The sequence below is a fragment of the Falco rusticolus genome, chromosome 6, assembly GCF_015220075.1.
Source record: "Falco rusticolus isolate bFalRus1 chromosome 6, bFalRus1.pri, whole genome shotgun sequence".
Classification (NCBI taxonomy): domain Eukaryota; kingdom Metazoa; phylum Chordata; class Aves; order Falconiformes; family Falconidae; genus Falco; species Falco rusticolus.
Window position 1 is genome coordinate 65258781 of NC_051192.1, and position 23756 is coordinate 65282536.

The window sequence follows — 23756 nt, forward strand, 5'->3', positions numbered from 1 at the left end:
CCTAAAGAAATACATCAGAACATATGTCCTGGCTCCAATGACAGATACTCTGCTATTGATATTTTCAACACCTGAGGTTTACTAATTCAAGGATGAGTTTGGTCCACTGATTTTAGAATGCAAAACTTTCCCATGCAAACACTAGCATGGACATGAAACCATCATCAAACTGTGTTGCAGAAATAATTTGTTTACTTCATGATGTAATCTTTGCTACTCTTGGTAGCCTTTGCCCCTGTAGAAGAGAGAGTGTAACAGATCACATAAATCACCTAGGTTAGTTTTGCATCCAGTCCTCACTGGATTTGTGACAGCAAGTTGGAAAAAGCTTTCTACAGTATATTCCAACAACCACAAGTTCATGAAAAGAAAGAAAATTTAATAACTTACTGAAACCATTAGGTTCCCATCTCTGTAGCTCCATTAAAGCTCTATTTAAGAATTAAGAATTCTATTTAAGATTATACTTGCATAAAAAATTCTACTTAAAATATACTTCCCTTACTATGCTTCTGGTAAAGGAAAATCAAACAAATATTGCAGAACATATTTTACATATTTAATGTGATGATTTTTTTTAATGCTGTCATTACTCATTTTGCAGAAATCTGCATTGATTTATAAACGTAATAGATTCCTCAAGAACACTGCAATTTCCTGCAATGAAAAATACTGTTTACCCTATCTCTCTCTGTGAGGATTTAATGTTATTTACTAAGTCTTACCTTGTGTCAGAGCAAAGGAGAATCTTAATCAGAGATTCTTACTCTGAGGCAGAATCCCAGTAAGACTTTCACCACATTTGCCTTTTACCCAGTTCGTTGCATTTTGTGCACTTTACGCATTAAGGACTTCAGAAAGGGGGTGGAGTGAAATCAAAGTTCTGTTTGGAACACAACCCATTATTTAAGTTTCTGGCCACATGTTCAAAAATAATTCATATATGTCAGAAAAATACTGTTTAAATGCATGTTACATTGAGACTAGAGACTTTTGATTAAAGATCAAATCAGAGCAAAAGTTCCAGTTTGATGATATAAAAAAATCTCACCACTTGCTCATGAGAGATTTGGGCCAAAAATATTTCAAATGCCATAGCATTAACTCCATTTGATTTCTATCATCCTGACATTTGAGATCAGTTCTCCAGATGAACCTTTCACTTCTGTGAGCTGCAACATTATTAGATTCAGAAAACACGTTCTTCTGGTTTTATATCTGATCTGGAACAAATCCTCAAGGGACTAGCAGGATGAAAATGCGAGGATATGATTCATACAGAAGTCTATAAAAATACAGATTGATGAAAGCAGAATGAAGCATGATGAAGGGAAGAAGCAATTACTGGCATTTTGTGTATATGTGTGATCAAAATCACACATCAGATAGAAAGAAAGAGCAAGTTACCCATTCAGATGCACATATGCCACAATTTCAAAGGAAGCCATGAATGCACAGCAGTATTTGAGACCCAAAACGACATTCTCCCTCTTATTAATTTTCTTTATAACCACACCACTCTTGGGACCATAATTGTTTCAAGGTGTGAAAACAGGTGTATAAATGCGTATCTTTCTAGAATGTATATAAAATAAATCACATTATGCATACTCTGTCTTTAAACTTGGGCAGATCAAAACACCAATTCAGTGGGCTGATGGAGAATGAGAGTGCTGTAAGCCTGGATTTCAATTGAGACCAGAAATAGTTTGCTTACAAAGCTAGTGATTCATATATTTTCCTGGAAAGCTGCCCGTTCTAGGATTTGCACACTTCTCTGGCCCCCAAAGAGGATTAGCCAGATGTTCAACAGCACATGTGTAACACACCTGCTTCATGCTGAAGCATTTGGCTTTGTTAAGGCCAATGAATGGGAGGAGGTGGAGAGGAACAGTGGGAAGGAAACAAGGATTTTAGACATTCATCATTCAGGGCCAGACACCCTGCTGGGAAACCCAGATGCATCCAGAAGCAGGACGCAGTGGTTACTGGATAGAAAACTTACTGGCTCCTGATACTGCACCGGAAAGCTTTGCTGTGGGACATCCTAGCTGCCAGGTACCCCCAGAGAGGGCAGAGGTGAGGCTGAAGGCTGGGCAACAATAGTGGTCAAAAGTGAGCCTGTGACTGGGGTAGCTCTTGCAAACAGGTTCTCTGGGTTCCAGTACCTCTGGCATTTGGGATGCATTTTTGTGCTTTAGCAGCAGATCAGTCAGCTGTTGAGTGAGGGGCTGAAATGCTGTTGGCTGTGGCGATCTGCAGAGTGTTTCCTGAGAGAAAGAAAAAGTGCCATTCTTCATCCACGATGGAGGGATGGGATGGAGTGTGCAATGTGTAATGGTCACGACACAGAAACTGGGAATTCAGTCTTTAATAAAGGCTGGGAAAGCATACAACTGTTTGTTGAAGCTGGGAAGCATAAGTTTAATGTTAGTATGCTTTAATTAAATATATATAACACCAGAGGGAATTGCTGGATATAAAGCAGCAGTTAATCTGTTGTAGCATTGTTTAGAAAAAAAAAATAAATCTCAATATTTAAAATACTAATTATCTACAGTATTTCCCACCCACACTAAACGTCTATTTTACCAAAAAGCGTGACTGAATACACAAGATTGTGATCATGTCAGAGTATGTTCAGACTAGGAAGGCTTGGTTGGGCTGATATTTATCAGCTCCCATTTGTTGCCTATAGAAGGCTATCTAGAATTTCTTAAGAGCTCAAAACCTTTTCATATTCTAATTACTGGAGTGTTAAATTGGGATTTTAAGAAAAATTTCCCTTAACACATCTAAAAAAAAAAGAATGTTGGAACTGCTGTCGGTTTTGCATGACCTATGAAACAAGCACTAAGATAACATATTTTAATGCTTTTCTTGTTTGTATCACTGTTTATATCACCAAACGTGTTCAGTAATATTTTCAGAAACCATCTTGCCTGTAGGTAGGCACAGAATCAGCTCTAGCCTGGGTCCTCAACCCTCAACCTTTCATATAAGTAACCAGATTCAGACTGATTAGCTCCTACCTTTATATGAAAAATGTCACTTCTGTGGCACTTTGGGTGGCCTATGATTGCCAGTATGGCTGCCCACCACCCCACACAGTGTTACCTGTCAAGTCTCTGGACCAAATATGCTATTTAGAAGTACATTTGCATTTTCTGTGCCTCTGCTGAGCAAGTACAGGGCACAATTTATAAACAAAATTACGCCGATCAAAGAAAGATCACTTGGAACAAGAATCATGAAGTTACCAGGCTGAGATATTAGCCAGGATATTGGTGTCAAATTCCTTTTCAAAGGCTGAACGACCAACTTCAGTGCCAGAAGTTAGTGTTGCAGGGTGTTCCATGTGAAAGGAATACGGAAACTTTTTTAACCAAAAGAAAAAAAAAGAAGAAAAAAAAAAGAAAAAGAAAAAAAAAATGCAGGCTCTGAAACACAGGCTCTGCTTGGCTTTTTATTTATGTATTCTGTCTGTAGTGTCTCTAAAGTTAATCCTACCATCATGACAAGATGATTTGCAAAACTAATGTGGAGCAAAGAAAATTGTCTTGCCCTGCCATTCCCTGTTTTCCCTTTTGTGTCTGCCTCTCCATAGCTGGACTCTTTCGGTTACCCAAATACTTGTGGTTCTGTTGAAAAACAGCCAGGTGGGTTGTGCTGGCAGTTAGCCTGGGGAAAGGCAGGCTAATGGCCTGTTGATCATTAGAAGGGCAGCTGAGGAAAATTGAGACTAGCTCTTCAAATTTTAGCAGGTTCACTGTGAAAAGCAGCAAAGGGAAATGGATTGATATCTTGAGGGCCAGGGAAACTGTACGTATTAGGCTTTTGTTGTGGGGTTGTTTTGTTCTAGGTCTTTTTATTAACTGTTTAAAGTTATGCTTGAAACAAAGCAAAATGCTGCTCTTTGTGGAAAGAAAAAAAACCCAAACATAATGTTTTAATTAGATGAGACCCATTGCCTTCGTCAGTCTGATGACAGGGAAGTAAATATTAAGTAACAAATTGAGACAATCTACTAATATTAGTGTTTGTACTACAGGCATACTATAGAGTTTGGTGAAATACTGGCATGTTGATCTCTCCCAGTTAATATATGGGCTACAATAATTTAATGCCTGAAATGTTAGGAAAGTGTAGAAGAGAAGACTGAAGCCTCCTAATACTTCTGAAAACTTACATATGCAGTACCTCCAACCTAAGCAGTGGTCTTCTTCTAAATGAATAGACCATAAATCACTTATAAAAAGCAGAAAACCTGTATTATCTGATTAGAGACATATTTTCTTTAAAAAACCCCAATCTAATGATACAAGACAAGAATTTCTGTTTCATTAAGTCACCTACTACCTTTGAAGAATAGCCTTTAGCCACTAGGAAAGATACTCATAGGTGTACATGTATAGGATACTCATTGTTTTTATACTTATCTACAGTTTTTCCAGACTCTACAGGCCCTCAAGAATACCTTCGCACCAGAGCTGACTGGGATAGCGCACAATCTGTTATGCAATTTGTACACCAAGTGTATTAGTCTTGGGATAAACCAAACACGCTTAAGCAAAGCATTAAAAAAAAAAAAAAAAAAAAAAAAAAAAAGGATATTGCACGCAAGAGAATAATAGATATTGGAATTCTAAAGATCATTGGTAGTAGATCCATTTCTGTGGTAGGCAGCATGTCTATTCCCATACAGCACCATAAAGCTTGAGCCATATAGAGCATTAAAAAGGTAATCAACAATCAAATACCTAATTCCAAAGTTGCTCCCTCTTTAACGCTTACTGTATGGATGGTTCCAGAACTACCTCACTGGAGGCAAAATTAGGCTTTGAGATATTGTCTAAAAAGATAAGGTCAATTTTAGGGAGATTCACTAGTTAGGAACTCACTAGTTAAGGAAAAGCATGCAGGAAAGACCTTGATGTTTAAGGCAGTCAGCTGGAGCCAGGAAAGCAGAGTTTATGACAACAATATTTTTCTTTAGACCACTTCTTTTTCAACCAGCAACAGTTTATTATAAAACACACACACAGTTCTCCTTTCCAAGTGAAATTAGATTTTCTCTTATTTCCTCAAGACCAGGAAAAACTCTGCATCTTCTGTTGCCATACCCTTCGAAGAGCTTCAGTCCTTTTCTACAGGACTGGTGTTCTCAGAAGGAGGACAGACAGTCTTGATCTGTAGGGAAAGTAGCATCTTCTGTTCTTCAGCTGCCAACATGAAAAGTCATGCTTGTATCACTGCAGTAACAGATTCCTCTGTGAGTCTCTCAACACTGATTTTATAAGGCACACAGGCACTTGTCTCTGCAAAAGAGACAGTGTGAAAGGTGCAACGACAAACTTTTGTACTTCAGAAGAAAAATAAAAGGAATGGCTTACATGTCTGCATTAGGAATTCTTTAATAGTGAGATAATGAAATACAAATTATATGAGAAACAAAACCAAGGAAAATCTTACTAAAATAAAAGTACTACTAAAAGCTTTACTGAAACTAAAACTAAGGAATAGAAAAAGTATATGGGAAAAAACCCAAAGAAAATATAAAAGAGAAAATGTATTACAATTATAAAAGCCATGGAAAAGTCCTATAAAAACATTAGATAAAGAGAAAAATAGGAGCAAGTATAATGAGAAAACTGAGCAATTAATGGACAGTTGAAGGAAACATGAAATGTTTAAAGCCTTCTCTGGTTCAGTCTTCACAAAAAGGCTAACTGTGAACAGATGCTTACTAATGAGGAAATAGGAACACCAGCCAAATGGAACAATCAATTGAATAAGTTGAATATATTCAAGTCATTAGGACTTGACAAGCATCACCCCAAAAACCTTACAAAGTTAGTCAAAGCAATTTGGGACCTTTCATTAGTGGTGCAGGAGAAATGAGGGAGTTTTGTGGAAGGTGAATAAGTTCTAGAAAGTCAGAGAACAAGTCTGGGAGGATAAAAGTGACACAGAGAATTACAGAAGCGTCAGCTTTTCTTTGATAGAAAGATAACTGAAGCAAATTATTAAACAATCAATTTGTATTCACCTAAAGACAAAATACAACCAACATGAATTTGTCAAGAATAACTCATGTCAATGTAATTCAATTTCTTTGACAGGATAAAAAGATCTGGGAAAGTAATAGATGTCAGATTCACATGACACTCATAAAGAAACCTGGAATATATGGTCTGAGCAAAGCTGCTGTAAAATCTTGCCCAGAATACTTGTTAATAGCTTGTTGGAGAATGGATAGGATATATTGTATAATGCCCTTCACAAGGCTGACCTGATGTTATTCAATATTTCAACCAAAAATTTACATGTATGTGGAAAGTTTGTGAATGACAACTTGTGAGGGATTCCATTTTGGAAGGCAGGATCAGAATTCAAGCAGATCTTGAGAAAATGGAGAAGCCATAAAGACAGATCTGAGTACAAAAATACACATAGGACTAAACATGGGATGAACAAATCAAATGCACAAGGAAAGAATGAAAAATAATGTATTGTACAAAGTTATTTCAGGAAGGTGAGATACTGTGTCAAAAAAAAAAAGGGGAGATATTACTTCTATGAACATTAATGATACCTATAGCCCCTTGTAAGACTTGAGAGTTAATTATGTCACTGTATTTTGTTATAGCATACTGAAATGAGTCCACATCTAGTGTTGGTGCACTGAGTGTAAGATGGATTCAACACATTGGGATGCAAAAGAGGTCTCCAGACATAGACAAAGAAAGGCAAAAAAAAATTCCAAGATCTATGAAGAATGCTTGAAGGAAAGGGGTCCATAAAAAAGGGAATTGAGGGTGGAATATAGCATTAGAGGCAAGTAATCAGGCTTATTCACACACACTGAATCTGGAACAAGGAATAATTGCTTTCCTTCCAAGCAGGGAAGATTTAAACTGCAGGTATAAAAAATTCTATAATAACAGTTATGCAAGAGAACAAGTTGCATTGGAAGGTGTTGAAATCAATATCACAGGAGGATTTTGAAAGATATGCGCATCAAGGACAATAAAAAATAATTGTTCATTCCTGTGGTCTGATAGAGAACAACTCCTGGATATCACTTCCTCTCCACATTTCTTGGATTTCTTTAACCATATCAGATGCTGCCCAGAGTTTGACTTTGTTTGCGATTTTATTTTCAGACAAGCAATGTAGCCAATTAGTCAACTAGCTGCCTGTGCAATGGGAGGTTATTAATAACCATACGGAGAACCTTGCTTACTTTTCAGACAATAGTCTGTTAATATGTATGGCTAAGAAATGCTTACCTAAAGGTTAGGTAGTGCTGTGTTTTAAAATTTATGAAGTGCCACAGACGTAGAAGTGACATACACATTGCATTCATGACGAGACTGCAGTTTAACAGCTCCATTGTACAGACAGCAAACAGGTACTGAAGCCTAATTAATGTGTATCCTTTGTCTTGAATTCATCAAGAATTTCCCATTATATGCATGTATATTGGGCCTCTATTTCACTTAAAACTTAAAACTGCAAAAATTTTGGGGGAACAGCAAAAGACTTAGATTTAGCAAAACAAACAAACAAAACCAAATCTTCCCACATGACAACAGGAAAGGAGATTAAACTGTTAAAACCTATTAAAAAAGTACCACCAAGATCAGCCTAAGCCAGTACACATAAAGTTAATGCTGAAACACCTTCCAATGGAGTAATGACTAATAATATTTTAAAAACATTTGTGTGTGGTTTAATATATTTCATGTTTGTGTCAGACCTATGTGGTCTAAAATGCCTCAGTTCAGTGTGGTCTCTAGATTTCAAGGAAATCAGTGAAGGAATAAGCACTACCCTCTTTATAATTCTCCAGATCTGGATTGAGCTGCTGTTGCCCCAAATGCCACTGGTCACTATGCAGGGAAAGGAAAACATCTCAAAAAGGTAAATGTAATCTCTTAGAAAGTTTTTGTACTAGATCTATATCAACCCCATCAATCACATCTATCATGCCTGTAATTAATCTTTACACAGAAATCAACCGCAGGGTGAGTCAGACAGAAAGTCCCCAAATCAGGATTTTGGGGGGTTTTGCTCTAGAGTCCCTGGGACGCACTTCCAAAGAAAACAGGTGAATTTAACCTGGATGAATTCTGGGTGAACAGATGAATCTCACTTGAAACCCTACAAAATGCATAACCTATCTAAAAATACTGCTTTTTCTCCTGTTCACAGGCTGCAGACTGAGCGCTCACAGTTGTGCAGAGATACAATACAAAATGATGCTGACCTGATGCCATACGGAATGAAAATCCAGGCCTCCTGGAAAAATGGAGCACTTCTGACTGCACAGGCTATTTATGGAAGTGTAGATGAGATCTGTATTTTCACCAGTTGTGTGAGAATGCAAGGAATGCTGCAGGGGCTAGTGAGTCAAATCCTCCTTCTGTAACAAACAAAATCTATTTATTTCACCAGTCTTCACAGGCAAGACTTCATCCTACAAATTAGTGACTTCAGTGACCTGTGTAAATTTAAGAGTGCCTTCAGGTCAGTAACCCTGCAAGTAGTAGACATATGTAAAGCACTGTTCATTCATGCCTAAAACTTGCAGTCTGAACCAGGATCCAATTAGTAATAGCTGAAAGGATTTACTTCTCCAGCTTGTAAAGAAACCGGAACCGAATTTAAAAAATTAAGAGTAACAGGAGTAGTAAAAACACAAAATAAAATCCTTGGTTAATACTGTTCTTCAGGGTGCAAATCAAGTAGGCAAAAAATCAGGAAATTAGAAACATTTGGTGCAAATGCAGTTCAGCCTCCTTTTACATAAATAATGAATTACATACTAAGAGATTACTTTACTCAAAGGATTGCTGCCTCAAACAGTGGACTGGACTGCAGATTCTCACTTAAAAAGCACACACTTAATATTTTATTTTACTCCAGTACTGACTTATGGCCTATGATGTTCTTCCTGTGTCCCATCCTGAATTTTATGTTGTATTTCTTTCCCTATATAGCTCCTCTAAGTAATAGCAAGTAGCACTCCCTCCAAAAAGCGGGAATAGAGTGGATTATGTTTTACAATTATGTACATAAAGCACAGGGATATTACAATGTACAGTATCAGCATAACCAGAAAATCTAGCATGCAGCACCTTACTTACACTCAGGGTGACCATCAAGAGGTTTGAAAACCTGCAGTCTACAGCCATAGATGTCTGCAACTTAAATTAACCATTAACCTGAATATACTAGGAAAATCAACATGAAAGGTCACTTATACTTTGTTGGTGTAATGTGCATTTGGTGGCCACAGAGAAGTAGGCTCAGGAATTTCAGGTCCTTTTCCAAAATTCTCAAGATCTTCACCTCCAGGTTTCTAGAAAGGAACACTAAAGACCCAGTCCCTTTGCTCTAGGGAAATGGTTGTTAATCAAAACGGACCAGACTTCACTCCATAGGAAGCTGCCCAACTCTTTTACCTGAATTTTTTACTAGTGTTAATAATAATAAGGCAGATTAGCCTGAGGGAGACACCTGGTGTGGAAAATTCAAGTCCACATTCTGGTTTGAACAAAAAAATACAAGCCATGAGAAACAGGATTTTAATTTAGGAAGAATTAAATTCTTAATAATTCTACATTTTGAATACAAGTGATGGAAAATAAGGTATTCATATCCCAGTTATTAGCAGAGAAAACCTGGAGCAGCTAGCAGAAAGTCCCATCTGAGTTTTCCTGTCTTTCTGCACCAAAGGTTTTAAACCAAGAAAAGTGGATTCTATTTTAAATCTGAATGAGGGAAGCAATTAGGTAAATATCTTTAGATTAGACCAAGGGATCACAAACTGATTCAGTTTAATTTGAAGGATAAATACAGCTAGTTCTACAAGAAGCTTCGTGACGTGAAAGGGGAAACTCTAATGGGATATCACTAAGAAATTAGGAATTTTGTTAATAAAGTCAGCTAAAGATCTTGGGAGGAGACACTGTTACCTCTCAAAACCCAGGCTGCAAATGATCCTCAGATCATGGTTTCTATGCTGATTAAAGTTTTGCTGAAGAGCTCCAGGCCTACATGGATTAATTTCAGCATATTTCTGGAAAAGGAGAAAATTCTAGCAGAAACAGAAAGAAACGGTTAAGCAGTAAACAAAGCTGCATCTTGGGAGTCCAGAAAGGAAAGGGATAAAGTGAGACTTTCCAAAAGTCAAACTGAGTTAGATCTGGAAAAGAAAATGGAAATAAGCATGTTATTTAGCAATATGAATAAAACAAAAGAAGTTGTGCTGGTAAGCAGTGCAAATAGATTTGAGATTTAAGATTTAATAGGTACAGATCATAAGCTAAATGAATATTTGACTTCAGGTTTCAGGAGCTTAATTATGACAAAACCAACACAGATAATAGGTAGGAGAATTGGAAAATTAAATTAACACGATGAACTTGGAAGCAAAAATCAAATCAGAACATCAGATTATTTCTGTTACTGAATATTGAATACTGAAATAACTTGAATCTGAAAATGTAAATACGATAACAAAATTACTGTCTTCAGTGGGAGCAGAAATTTTACTCTGTCCTGTAGGAACTAAATTGAGGTATCAATTTTCAATTTATTTCATTCAGGTCTCCAAATAAATGTTAAATCATGAGACTGTTTCTTCTAACAAAACCCAAATGACTCAGCGTGATGGAACGAGATATTACAGATGCAGACAGGAAATTCTTTCTCTTTGTGTGCTTTACTGGACTGTGTTATTCTTGAAATACAGCTTTAAAATGTATTGAATTGAAATAAAATCAGATTGTTGTCTTACTTCTTATTCATGGGAATTGTATTTTAATGTCAGTGTCACTAACAGTACTTGAAAAAAATATAACAAGAAATTGTGGGCGTCAAATATCCATGTCAAATGTTTTATCTCTTGAAACAACCTGTATTTTCAATAGACATGAATTTGACAAACCAATTGTAACACTGCCAGTCATACTCTGTTGCTGGTGACCTTGGTACCATGGGGATATTAATTAAACTAAGGAATTTGGAAAAAAATGACAGCTAATGATTACTAATGGGTTTCACATTTGGAAGCTCAGAGAAGAATTATAATAGTTCAGTTCTTATTGGTGTTGACAATGGATCTTGGTGGTGAAAATGAAATGGTAGCAAAATGAATTTTGTATTGGAACCCAACAAAGATGGGACAGACAGAGGTGAGCCATATTTCATGGAAAAGTAGATGAACATCAACACAGTAAAGTATAAAAAACACCAGAACTCCTCACAGCACAGATCTACAAAAAAGCAAACACTGGGTGATATCAGAGTATTTGTTTGAGACATTTTCTCAGTCGTTTTTTCCCAAATTTTTCTGCAATCCCCCCTCTACAGAAAAAGATATTAAATAAATTTTATAGGAAAAAAAAATAACAAGAAAACCCACCAAAAACCAAACCCTGGAAACCACTATACTACATTTTAAGTAGAAAATATGAAAGTAACCAGTAAAATTGCAGCTGCATATAATTGTCTTGCTGTACAAAGGATGTATTTAAAAGATAGTGAAAGGCAAGTTAAGCACATGTTGGTAGACAAACTAGAAATGTAAAATTGCTTCTGGATGGAGACTTCATTGTGATAAAGGTACGGTTAATTCAGTGAATTCCATCATCACACATGATAAATGCTCCCTCCTTAGAAATATACACACTTTCTCAGAAAAAAAAAAAAAAAACAACAATAAAAATCTTCTAGGATGAGTGAGGAGTTATTACCATAGATTTCACTGATGAAATATCTCAAGTTCTTACAATGAACTGGAAGAAATACAACACAACAAATTTCTGTTTATACTGGTATAAATGGAATGAAGTTACACTAGACTAGTTGGAAAAAAGATTAAATCTATCCAGGAGTACATCTCAGCCTTACTCCAGAATCAAACATTTTATTTTTATCTCGAATGAATCAGATATGGCTATGTAAAATGGAGCACTGAATCTGCTGCTGCTTCAGATAAGAAAGATGCAGACCTGAATTCTGCTGGAGACAAACACTTGTCGAATTCAGAGTGCCTCACCTCCTAGAAACAAGGTGCATACATGCTCGTAGGAGCAGTGCCTCAGATAATGAGGGGAAAGAGGTACAGTCAAGACATTTGCAAATGTTATGGTAAGCATGAGGCCAGAGATAAACCAGCTTGCATGCTCCTCAACCAAACAGTATATACTGGCTGTTGAGAAGTCAATTCTTTCAGGAATTGGGATCTAAATTTACTGAAACTGGTTTATTGTTTTGTTAAATACAGACCTGTTAAACCGAACATTTAATGCAGGAGTAGTAACTCAGAAGCCAAATATCTTTCTGTAACTAAGAAAGTAGTAAATACACCTAGATTGGCATAATGCTGTTGCCAGTCAAGGTTGTCTTTATTGCTTTGCCCAGGCTGAAAAAGCATCTACAGCCCCATATTTTGGCTTTCTTAAGACTTATCAGTGAGCTGTGAGTTCCAGAGAGAAACAGAGGGACAGTGTTGTGAAGCCTTCCCACACAGGACAAGTTTTCAAAGTAAAATCCTAAGGTAAACCTTTTGGGGTAATGTTATGTAAATAAGCAGCAAGACTGACAGGCATTGCAGATGTAGTGCTCTGTGATTTTGCATTGAAAGTTCTGCTTTTTGGAGTTCCCTGTAACCTTGTTATGTTTTGCTGGCACTTTCTCTAGGAGAAGCAACAGCTGCATAACACTGATAAACCCTAGGCAGGCCAAAATGCACGACCATGGTTGGTGATCCAGTCTAAGTCAACCACATGTAAAAGCTCCCACCTGGCACTGTTTGCTGTGGTTAAATCTCAAATTCTATCTTGCAATGTAAAATGTAGTTAAATAAGAATTATCCATAACAGTAAATCTCTAAATAATAAAAAAATAAAATTCAGTGCATTATTCTTCAATTTGTTATATCACTAGTATTATCTTATACCTCTATCAATATTGACTGAATGTGAAATCATTGCAAGGAATTTGACAAACAAGCTCAGAAACATCTTTACGCATTATTATTTTCTGTAGCCACAGACACAAACAGATGATGCTTCTAAAACTCCTTTGGATATGTAGCAATATATTAAAACATGTAGTAAAATGAAATATTTAATCATTAAGTTATTGATAACATTGATAATATTAAATATTGAAACATACTATACTTTTCCCAAATATATCATTCCAGGCCACAACAGCCTTCTTTTGAATGCTTTAAACTAAAACACAAAAAAGTATTTTTTTTTCTTGCTGATTTTACAGATTATAAAAATAATATTTTTCAATTGTTTTATCTTCCTAAATTTCTGTGGAAAGAGAAGAAGGAAGCAAAAATGTCCAGTCATGCACTAGCATTGTCCTGTTAAAAATGCTTGAGCAAGTCTAGAACTTTTCCCAGTCTCAAGACAGAAGAAAAATAAAAAAAGATGTGGAAATAAAATACAAAATTGAGACACATAAAGTGATAAAACACCAAGCTTTCTCCCTATGTGATTGGCCTGTGGAATTTCATACAGAACTATGACTAAAGAAAATAAATTTGTAAGAAGGGACATGAAGCCCTGTGCCTCCAAATATACACCAGTCTCTAACTGAAAAAGACTACTTGCCTGTAGTTACAGTCCTGTCGGTATTTGTGATCCTGCACCCACTATGAGGAGTATTCTGGTGAATATCAATAAGAACAGGTGTTTGTCAGAGGCACTCTTCACCTTCAAATAGAAACCACAGCAGTTGAGATCTTTGGACCTTTGCACGTCAGATCCTAATTGTACCAGTTTTGCACAGAAAAACTGGTGCCCATGTTATTCCATGTAAGCAAGAATGCCAATTCTCAGGCAGGACTGCTGAAGTTTTGTATTTGGATCGTCAGAAGACCTCCAAAAAGACTTAGATTTACAGATCATGGATCTAGTTACAATTCTTAAAAATCTTTTGATAAAACCAGAAAAATTGATGAATGTCTCAAGAGTAGCTGGAAACATGTACTCTAGGTAGAGCTTGAAGGTCATCTTAACTCAAGTAGATTTGAGTTAGAAAAGGTGTTTGACCTGTTGCAAAGAAATTTTTCTTTAATTTGAATTGAACTCAATAGGGTTTTTTTCTCTAAATTAATTTCTTTGCAGGGTACCTGTGAAGTATTTCAGGTTTAGTGAATGCTTCACCTAAACTTTTGACTAAAAAGAGAATTCCTATGTAATCAAGGTTTTGTTCTGTAGTAGACAAGTGTGATATATAATTCTTGCCATACTCTGATCTCTTTTCCAGTTGTGTGAATCTTTACTTTGTATGTATGGGCAAGCCTGGGGAAACATAGTCACATAGTACAGCATCCTGACTCCTGTGATCAATTCCTTATGCTCCAAAGAAATCTTTGTTGGGAGACACAGGAAGGCTCCCAAATTATGTGTTTACAACTTCTCTCAGCTTAGACATCAATCTAGAGCCTGAAAAAACCCCAAAATTTAACAAGTCTTACAAAATGTTAATCAGTCTCATGACCAATTTGGGTAGTTCTGAAATCCATACTAAGGCTCTTACTAAGTCTCTGGCACGGCTAATAAACTTTCTGTAGTAAGGAATTCACCACTTAATCACATGTTTTATACCAAAAAAGCACACTTTGTTATCATTCTTAAATTTTCTGCTTCTTTCATTTCAGTAAACATCCCATTTATTTTAGGTTTCAGAACATAATTTGCTACGCTTCATTGTATGTTTTTTATCCCATTAGTTGTTGGGTTTCTTTCTAAAGTGTACAATTCCAACTGTTTTATTTTCTTCCTTCTTCTGTGAAAGCTGCTTATACTACATGCACACATTTTAGGACAGCTGTGTCTCCAGTCTTTCCTTCAGTCAGAAAGCCAATGCAGTATAAATTAGTAAAGGTCTATTTTCATAGAAAACTGCATGTTCTTTAATTCTGATAAGATAATAGACTTAAGATACGACCTATTGTCATCCATGGGAACAAAATTTCTAAAACAATAAGGAGGTAGATGGTGGAAATCCTGAATCTCATTTCCCTTCACGAAAATATTCCGGAGACACAAGTCTCTCCTACAATGTCCTTTGCTAGTCACAGAACTGGCCTTCTGCATACTTCTGTTGCTTTTGAGACATGGAGGTCAGATATATTACAGACTTTAATTTCTCAATGGTCCTAAAGTTTTGTGAAGATATAATTCTTTTACAAATTGCTAACTTTGAATGTGAAAGAAACTTGACCTAACTGCTACTAGACAGTTAGCAATGAGATATCTACATACACAATGATCTTCAAAGGATAAAAATCCATCCCAGGGAAAATCTGACTGAGAAGGTTTCTTGGGATGAATACAGTATATGAGGTTAATAAAATATGCAGACTTTCAAGTGGATTTTATTCAACAGAAAACTTCTTTGGTGTTACTAGCATTTTTGGATGTAAAACTCCATAAAAAGGATGCAACTTGGGAGACAGACAAAGCTCATGTTTGGTAGACTTTTGCCTCTAGTTGTTGAGATACTTTTGCTAGAGAAGTGCACTCATACTGAGTCTGAGAGAGTTTACATGCTGTAATGTGCTATTGTGCAGGTATCAGTGCTGGCTGTAAGTCTGCTGCCTGTGCAACTGGAAGGAGCCTCCTGCTTTTTCCTGGGTAGTTTTTAGATATCTCTACATGGCACGACATTATGTAGAACAGACACAGCTAAGAATACAAATAATTACAAATAACAAGTTCCAAAGCATTTTGTAACTCTGAAATGCAGTACTAGACCAGTACTAGACAAGACTAAAATCTGCATAGCACTCTTGCTTAATGGAAAGAACTACCCAGAAAATCAGGGTCTTGATGTATCTACTAGCTTTAACCTGATATCCATCCAATTTTCTTACAGATTGTATAAGGCACAGTTTATTGTTCTGTTTAGTAGCAAAGAGGATAAGAAGCACAGAAAGAGACAGAGGAGAAACAGAGAAAAAAAGAACTTGTTCTTAACGTTCTAGGCAGAAAGATGTACATGTGGAAAGACAATAAGAGGGTACAGTTGTAGTTTCCAATCAGATACCTTTTAATGTATTTTTGATGGCAAAAAAAAAAAAAAAAGGCAAATGAAGAAATTAGAATAGGATCTTCATCTTTCCAAAGGTAGAGAGGCTGCAAGAAAGAAAGTACGTGTTCTCTGTTATGCCTTTAAAGCAAAGATTTTACATTTCAGACTTGCAAAGGAGATTAACATTATCTTCATATTTAAGGCACATCATCTTAATATGTTCTATTTGAGATAGAAAACCATAAATTAAACCCCAAACTGTATTAATCCGTTGCTGTTCCTTTAGCACTGAGCTAAGTAAGGGTAGGATTCTTTCCTTGGCTTCTGAATCAGTAGGTACACTGATTCCTAGCTTTAGTCTCAGAGTAGTGCTTCCTACACTCATTATGGTTAAAATAATATCAGCCAAATAAACTTTTCAATGGGACAAAACTGTTGCGATATTATTATTTTGTCATGGAATTCTCAACAAAATAAGTTTCATTATTCAGGGAACAATTTATTTACATGAATTGTCCTGCAAAATGGTAGCATAATTGGTCTACTGTTTTTTTGTTCAAATAATACTGTGTTCAGTTCCCTGCACCAGGAAAATTGTTGCCAGTACGTCAAAGAAGATGACCCCCTCTGCTGCCTGATGGGACACATCTGGAGTACTAAATCCAGTTTGGGGCTTCTCAGTCCAAGAAACATATGAGAATCCTGAAGTGAGTCCAGGGCAGGTCCACAAATAAGTGACCGGAGCATCTTATAAGAGCTAGGGCTTTTTATCTAGAGAAGATAATGGCCAGGGAGGATCTTACTAATGTGTATCAATGTCTGATGGGAGGGAATGAAAAGAGTGAGTCAGACTCTTCACAGCAGTGCCCAACGACAGGACAAAAGACAATAGGTAAAAATTTTAAAATGGGAAATTCACAAGAAGCACAAGAAACCACCTGGGCTACATGGCCTTCAAAGGGCCCTTCCAACTAACTTTTTCTCCAATTTGGTTGATTACAGCGGTGAAGAGTGCAGTAGTGCGGAGCATGACAAGACAAGACATACCTGTGTGCTTGTGCATCAGTGCCCTTTTGGTAACTGGAAGCCCCACACACCTAGCATCAAATATAATCAGGTTTCTTGTGTATGGTTCTGTAGAAATCATAATTTGATTTCATGGTAGAATGACTGTCAGGAACAAGATTGGATTACAAGATCTCTTAAAGTTCTTTAACGGTACTGCTATGCTTGCAGGTAGTCCTAGTGGATTTTAAATGGAAGTGGCTATAGCTATGTAGCTACATAGAGCTGTAGCTACCTTCTCTCTCTCGGGTCTTCTCCATACCCAGGCTAACATCACGTTAAGTAATTTTCATGCCAGTTTATTTAAACCACTGCAATGAAAACAGCCTAAGTTAAATCAACATACATCCCTTCTCCAACTGCTCTAAGAACGTCCACGCAAAAGATTAGAATGTCCACACAAAAGATTACTTGTATGTCTGAGACTTGTCCGCTGTTTACAACTGTATCAGCTAGCCTAATAAGAGATTTTATTTCTCCTTAAAAATCTTGCAGGTTATCTAACAGCAGCTTATAAGGTGCTCTACGACTAATGTAATTAATGAAGTATTCATTCTGTACAGTTTGGATTTCAAGGTGATCTTATATGTGGATTCTCTGATATCTCACAAAAGCTGAATTCAAGCTCTTTTTCTTGTACCCAGCAGCCCAGCTTTCTCAATGCTGCTGGAATTTAGTACATTTACCTCTTTCTCTAAATTTAGCTGCAATCTACCACCAAGCACAAAAGCTGCTGGTATATACAGATGTGTGACAAAAATCCTACTGAAACAATGTATGTATGGAAGGTGTCTGGTTTTAATCTGAAGGCTTTGGCAAGACAAAGAGGACATGACATCCACTGAGAAGCTTTTGGTGATTTTATTTAGTGCTTTTTCTGTGCATATTTCCCCAAGGAGGAGTATCTTTCTGAGTTCATGAACAATAATAACTGAAAATAAATTTCAGAGAAAGAAGCAAGGGTGGAATGCCTAGAGTTGGAAGGATTTATTTGTGCTGTCATCCTCCAGCATGTTTGGTGTCGTGGTTTAACCCCAGCCAGCAACTAAGCCCCATCCAGGTGCTCACTCACTCCCCCCAGCAGGATTGGAGAACTGGAAGGGTAAAAGTGAGAAAATTAATGAGTTAGAGATAAAGACAGTTTATTGAAATTAAATAAAATAAAATACAACAAGAACAACAATAATAATAGTAATAATAATAATAGTAATAAAAAGGAAAATAGCAAAGAGAGAGAAATGAAACCCAAGAAAGACAAGTGATGCAAATGAAACATTTGCTCATCAGAAAGTGGCTGATGTCCAGCCAGACCCTGAGCAGTGGCCCCCCTAACAATCTCCCTCCTAAATTTATTGCTGAGCATGACATCATATGGAATGGGATATCCCTTGGGTCAGTTGGGGTCAGCCACCCTGGCTGTGCCCCCTCCTAACCCCTTGTGCACCGCAGCCTGCTGGCTGGTGGGGTGGAGTGAGGAGCAGCAAAGTCCTTGGCTTTGTGCAAGCACAGCTCAGCAGTAACAAATGCATCCCTGGGTTATCAACACTGGTTTCAGCAAAAATCCAAAACGTAGACCCACACTAGCTATTATGAAGAAAATTAACTCTATCCCAGCCAAACCCAGCACATTTGGTTTCCAAAATTCTGTGCTGCTCCCCAGCAGGCATACAGCATGGCTGGGTGTTTACCACAGGCAATAATTACTACAGGGCAGTGTGTCCCAGACCTGAACCCCAGACGTTAGATATTACAGAAACATTTGCATACTTCTGAGTACTGTCTTGATACAGGGACACTACATAATGAAAAATGCAACACTTTTTTGTACTTTTGTCAGAAGTTAGCTGTTATTTCCATTGAGTTTTATTTGTGTATTTATTTGTGTAATCCCTATATTCTCTTTCTGTCCTAGGAAGGTGGGATATTAAGAGACCAAAAACTATCTGTCACTGACAGATTGGCCTTTCCTTTTTTCCTTTGATGGGTAAAGAAGGGATGAGATACATTTGTTCTGATTGATGTGTCTAATCCTTCAAATGCTTTTAATTAAACTGAATTTTCAGCACCGGTGATTTTCTAATGTGGTAACACAGAAACACACTCCCAAATTCAGGACTGCGCAAATCTCCAGAGCAACACCATGGAAGTCCATATTCAGACATGCAGAAAAAAATCTTCAGGGCTGGCCAGGCTGGCTCATTACCCTCCACTCTCTTTTACATCTGGTGTATCAACACCCACAAGACAGATGTTTTCTAACCACCTTGAGAGAGGATGCAATGGCATTTGCCTTAATCTGTTGCTGTTCCTGACAACTAATTATTGGTAATTCTTAGTCATAAGGTCCTTATCAAAATTCAATGTCCAGAGCCCAAACTTTTGCAAGCTAAGGCCACATGATATTTACTAACCCTGAAAGTTGGTTATTTGATTTTTTTTAAAGTTACTGCAGCACTTTTGCATCACAACACCCTCAAATAATTAAATTTCTGATACACTGAGAAATTCAAATCTGTAACTTAACTACAGTGAATATCTTTTCAATATTTCCTGTTTCAAAGAATCTCTGTCCCAGTAAACTTACACATTAAAGCACTTGTTAATTCCAAAAGGGAGCTGACAAAAGAAGCGTTCATTTAAAAGTTCAGCTATTTTAAAGCAGTTTTTGTACCACTTTACCACGTGTTTCAGGAACAGAGACAGGCAAGGAACTACCTGTGCAGCCCCATTATAGTTCATGTAAAGTTTTGACAGAAATATGAAATGGGGACAAAGAATGATGGTCACAGTTATTGTGGGGATAGGTGAAAGGAGAGGTGGTAAAGACCAGGGAAGGATTAACAATTCCCAGCAGAGAGATACAAGCAACAAACAAGAGATTACAGCTATTGATCACTCATGTCAATGTCCTCCAGGCAAGCTTCATTCTCATGGTTTAAAATTTCAAAACTGTTTTTTGAAAATGTCTCTGACCCTTAATTAAGTTTCCTACGTTGTTTTCATACTTGCCAACTACCTAATTACTTTTATTTTTGAATAAACTGAAGAGGTTATAGTCACATACTCACATATTCTGGATGCTAATTTGCAATGAAAACAATCTTGATTGGGTTTTGTTCCTGTTTTTCTGCTTTCTGTGCCTTTTTCCCTCCTCTTGTCTATTGTTTGGGTTCCAGCTTTACTTCTAATTTATGATAAAGCTATTTATCATGATGATACATGCTTTTCAACAATGTATTTCAAGCAATACTGAAAATATTAATTCTATATGATCAAAATGTTGTGCAGAATGTTAAAGAAGAGCAACCTGGACAGAAGACATGGATTAACCCATTTAAATTTGAACTGTAAATGACAAAGGCTATGCTTACAGTGCGTGTTATGCTGAGGTTTCACCCTAGCCTTTTGCTAGTACCAGCTACTGACCCACTGCTGTCACATATGTACCTGAACTCAGATCTTAGCTGGAATTAGTAGCATCATCACTTTGTTACATCAAACCACAGAACTGTGTTTATTTGTCTCTTCCATTTTTGTTAGGTAGGTTATCGAGTCAGTGGAGACAAAGGTGACAGTAGACAGCCCACTGCAAGTGAACCAAGGGGAGGAGGAGGGCTCTGATCAGTTCTGCTACTGGCAAAGAAGCTGCTGTCAGCCACCTGGGTGCACCTTCTCACCTTTACAGAAAGGAAGCTGGTGGCCATTTCAGATGTGAAATGTTGCTATTAGTTTTGATATCTGTTTTGAAATGGCAAGAAACACTTGAGCACATTTTAGGGACAGCTTCAAAACATCTAGACACACTGCACACAGTGAAGAGCCTGTCAGAAGAGTTTGGTTACTGCATGGCTCAGGGTAAGGAGCGTATTAGCTCAGCATCAGCACTTGCCCAGTTTGAACCTCAGGTGAGTAATGACACCATCCTGCCACTCACTACAGCATGATGTGGTAGGTAGACTGAAAAAAAAAATATTCAGGCTGCCTATTTTCATGTATTACACACACACCCCCGACAGCCTCTAAAATTGATATAGATGTCCTTAGAAATATTTGGAGAACTGACCCAAAGAGTGGAACACCTAAAATTACTTCTGATTTTATTCAGCAGTTATCTGATGAAAAACCAAAAGAGTCCCAAGGAGGTAACACTTCAATTGCAGCTCTAACACCTACCAGGTGAAGGTCCTAAGAGGAAGGTGACATATTTTCAACCTATATCTTCTACTTTTTATATTACCTTACCATATATGCACTCCTCACTTTCTATATAGAAGGGACTTTTTCCTCATACAGCTTTCCCAAGTCACTCTGATTCCTCATGGCATTATATACTCATGTCTACCTACTGAGTATATAAGGTCTGGGTGGAGTACTTGGATAGTCTCAGATAAACCTGATGGAACAGGCACCATATTTTTAAAAGGGGGAAAAAGAAAACTTGGGACACTGAGACTGGAGGTTTGAGTAGCTTGAAAGTGCATAAGTCAAAATCTCAATCAGCCAGTGCAAGCAACGGAATCAATCACTAGATGGCCTCAAGAAATAAAACTAGGAAAGGAAAATAAATCTCATGTTGTGTACTTCAGATACACTTTAGAGTATAGTATGATAGCATCATGATGGACTGCAGACCTTATTCTTGTAGACGTTACATTTGTCACAATTACTTTATGCTTATTTGTAGGTTTTAATCCCTTAGTCTATCTTTTATTCAAAAGGGAATAAATTGTTATGGAATTAGTCAATCTATCTTGACACTTATCTGGTAGAATTACTCATTTTCAGAATTCTTCATTAGAATGGTTTCTCACAAGTCCCAATAACATCTATATAAGTATGCAGCTGCAGTTGTCCAGCCATGAAGGTTCTGGAGTGATTTGTTTTTACTATTTCCCACCTCTCAATTCTGTTAAAAACTTCACAAACAAAATATATGTTTGTGAATGCCCTGGAAATACACTGAGTGAACACTGGTTCTCCTGCAAGATACATTTCAACAGTGGTCTATTGAGAAATATCTTAATATAAGACAAAAACAATTCTTTGCATCTGTACCCTTTAATGAGAAAAAGATTCAGGAGATTTGCATCTGTGCTGTCATCATACAAAAAGTTCTCAGCAAGACGTAGCAACTCCACTGCCTGCTCAGTAACCCCTGGTCCTTCCTATAGCAAAGTCATATCAAATTTACTAATAAAAGGAAACAGCAGAGAGAGAGAGGCAGTGAGCACCCTCTGAAACAGCTACTGACAGGTGATTTCTCTCCATTGCAAATCTCTCTCCAACATTTTTTCCCAGTTTCACTGATGTTACAATCATAAGTGCAATAAGAGTGATAAGGGATATCACTGAGATATGTTTCGAGGCTGTTGAAGTCTTCAAGGCAGTCACTTTCCTAAAGTTAAGAACCTTTAGACCTGAACGAACCTGACTCGAAGTCCCAGTTTTTGTTCTGTTAGGTACTACCTATGTACATAATTTCCATGTATATAGATGCATATGTGTGGGGTTTTGTGTTTATGTACACATATATGACCTGAAATAGGAATAATTTATGAGACTCAACAAAGTTCAGTAATAAGAACTGATAGACAGTGTTCTCAGAAACTGTTAAGCAGCAGGCCACAATGCATTAATTAATACTCCTGATGGACATTAAAAATGGGCCAGGAACAGTGAAAGTTTTCAGGGAAAAACCAGCAACGAACTATTTATCTGAGCTATTTGCAACTATAGGGAACTATGAGTTGTATGACAAAATAGTATGGAGTGAAACACCGAAATAAAAAAAGGTTAAGCAGACAGCACAATTACAGTTAAAAAAATCAAGATACCAGTACACTATGCATGTAGCTTCTGGAAAATCCTATTCTTTATATGTAAGAAGTACTATTATATGCTTACCTAATTAGGTATTCATTATAATTTCAGTGAAAGGAAATTTTGCTTTTTCGAGAACAAGGCATATATTCAGCAAAAGCCACATGAGAAGAACAGCACTAAACACACTTAGTGTGTGTGATAGCCACATGATGAAGACTGTGGTCAGAAATACAATTTATTCCAGTAAATTTAGCATTTCAGCTAAAACTTTGCATGGAACTAGCTAGAAACATTTAAAAAAAAATAACTTCTGTAGAAATAGAGACTGTAGTTCCTTTAATAACAAGAAAGTTAAAGAAAGTTATAAGAATTAAAAATACTGTATCCTATATAACACCAATTTATTCTACTAGAAACATTGTATTCCAAAGTTTTGGTGTAAATAAAGAAAGACCAGGAAGAATGAGTCCTTTTTCTCCAGTGCTGATTTAGTGGAGTAATCTGGTAGTTTTATACTTCACCAAAATAGGACAACTTCAGTACTATTTTCTAACCTGGACCTGGATAATAATTAGTGAGCTTTTATTATGTGTGTTGTACTGTTACTTCAGAGTCTCTGTCACTGATCACTGCCCCATTAAGCAAATTGCTACTACTGAGTACAACAGCAAAATTAAATAGGGTTCCTGTCAAAAGTCATTTATCTGCCACACATGCTTCATAACTGGTTTTGGAATTGCTACAGCCATGAAGTCAAGGTTTCTTTTTCAATCTGGTATGTACCCTTGCTGCTGCTG

The 23756-nt window shown here is 36.9% G+C and overlaps 1 long non-coding RNA gene across 1 annotated transcript; it reads right to left on the reverse strand.

Annotated features, from left to right (window-relative positions):
- Positions 1–5089: 5089 nt before the first annotated feature.
- On the reverse strand, positions 5090–9199 carry LOC119150503. Its single transcript, XR_005105083.1, has 3 exons — positions 9153–9199; positions 8273–8428; positions 5090–5222 (listed from the first exon to the last, which is right to left on the reverse strand). It is a non-coding gene; the product is annotated as an uncharacterized LOC119150503 (long non-coding RNA).
- Between the last annotated feature and the right edge of the window lie 14557 nt (positions 9200–23756).